At 41.4% G+C, this 2,062-nt stretch overlaps 1 non-coding gene across 1 annotated transcript; it reads left to right on the top strand.

Annotated features, from left to right (window-relative positions):
* The first annotated feature begins 725 nt into the window (after nt 1–725).
* On the top strand, nt 726–832 carry LOC114189302. The gene has a single exon (XR_003605606.1). It is a non-coding gene; the product is annotated as a small nucleolar RNA R71 (small nucleolar RNA).
* The last annotated feature ends 1,230 nt before the right edge of the window (nt 833–2,062 follow it).

Genomic DNA, 2,062 nt, shown 5'->3' with positions numbered 1-2,062 from the left:
TCTGGATTGAAGCCCTAGTCTCCTACTAGAATTGCATATTTTGAAGGGTCATCATCCTGACTGACTCCTCCAATGAAGTAGAAGAAGAAGGTGCAGGTGTTGCAGCAGGAGCTGGTGTGGGTACAGGTGGAACAGGAGCAGCTTGTGGTGCAGGTGCAACTCTTTGTTGTGGAGGTGGTTGCACATTTTGAAATTGTTGGAGCTGCTGGTTACCCTGGTTTCCCCATCTCAAATTAGGGTGATTCCTCCATCCTGGATTATATCTTTTGGTTGACAAATCATGGTGGTTTTGTTGTTGTTGTTGGGGCCTATTGTTGTTGAAAATATTTGCTGCATAGGCCTAAGGTGTGTCCACTGGTGTAGAAGAAGAAGCATGTTGTTGCAATGCTGGGTAAGAGTTTGTAAAATGATCAATAGATGTACAAAGGCCACAAACTCTTGTAGTTGGAGCTCTCTGATTGGAAGCAAGTTGGTTGACTAGTGTGGTAAGAGCATCAATCTTACTCTCCAACTTCTTCGTGTACTCGGCTGCTCCTACATCATGAACACCTCTAACAACTCTCCTTGTGCCAAATTATTGAGAATTTGAAGCCATGTTCTCTATTAGTTGTCTGGCTGCAGCTGGGGTTATGTTACCAAGGGCACCACCACTTGCGGCATCAATCATATTTCGATCCATGTGGTGCAAGCCTTCATAAAAATACTAGAGAAGGAGGTGTTCAGAGATCTGATGGTGTGGGCAGCTTGAACAAAGATTCTTGAACCTCTCCCAGTACTCATAAAGGGTCTCCCCAGATTGCTGCTTGATGCTAGAAATCTCCTTCCTTATGGCTGTTGTCCTTGAAGCAGGAAAGAACTTGGCAAGGAACAATCTCTTCAGGTCATCCCAGCTTGTGATGGACCTGGGTGCTAGGTAGTATACCAGTCTTTCGCATTCCCCTCCAAAGAATGAGGGAAAGCCTTCAAGTATACATGGTCCTCCTGTACATCTACAGGCTTCATGGTGGAACAGACGACATGAAACTGCTTCAAGTGTTTGCACGGGTCCTCACCTGCAAGACCATGAAACTTTGGCAACAAGTGTATTAAACCAGTTTTCAGCACATATGGAACCTCCTCCTTAGGGTATTGTATGCATAAACTATTATAAGTGAACTCTGGTGCAGTGAGCTCACTCATGGTTCTCTCATGAGGTGGAGGAGGTTGAGCCATGTTATCAGTATGAAAATGAAAATGCTCAGAATAAACAGTATGCTCAGAATGCAAAGAATGAGGAGTGTCAGGAATGTGATGAGAATCAGAAGAATCAGGAAATGTCACTGAATATTCAGCATGCAAAGATGGATTCCTAAGATGCCTACTTCCTCTGTGGAATGTCCTATCAATCTCAGGGTCAAATGGTTGCAATTCACTTGGGTTTCCCCTAGTCATGCACCAAAAAGCATTAATTGTGGTGATATTGGCATAACAAAGGGTATAACTACAAGTATACTCAAACGACCTCCAAATGACTTGAAAATTGGTAGGATATTTCCTTTGAGTGGTCAAACAGAAGCACAAAAAAAATCAGATCAAAACTCAAAGCACAAGTATTTTTAACAATTTTTCAAAAGTGGAAAAAATGAAGAAAAATCACAAAAAAGATTGCTGAAATGTAGAAAATGGCATTTTTGGGAGAATCTGAGTTTGCAAACCGGCGGAGCGGGTTTAAACAAGGTGGGAAATCAAATTCCACCCCAAATGCATATAAAATAATAGTGATTATGATAACCAGAGCAAAAGTTATGGTCTTCTGAATTTTCACTAAAAATCAGTCCAAATTTTTTTTGAATCTCTTAACTCAGACCATACCAACTGCTCCAGCTATTTTTCCTATCAAGTTCAATGTCTTAGAAGTGGGGAAAAAAAATTTCAAGTCAAAACAAGCATCGTAGCTACCAGAACAAAAATCCAGAAGTTAAATGCCAGATTCGGACACTATTCATATACTATTCACTACTACAAATGACACTATTCATGCGCGCCGCGACACTATTCACTACACTACACAGAAACACACAGG

Source organism: Vigna unguiculata, chromosome 6, assembly GCF_004118075.2.
Source record: "Vigna unguiculata cultivar IT97K-499-35 chromosome 6, ASM411807v1, whole genome shotgun sequence".
NCBI classification, from domain to species: Eukaryota; Viridiplantae; Streptophyta; class Magnoliopsida; order Fabales; family Fabaceae; genus Vigna; species Vigna unguiculata.
Note: the sequence above shows the minus strand (reverse complement) of the source record. Positions and strands in the feature narration are given on the sequence as shown.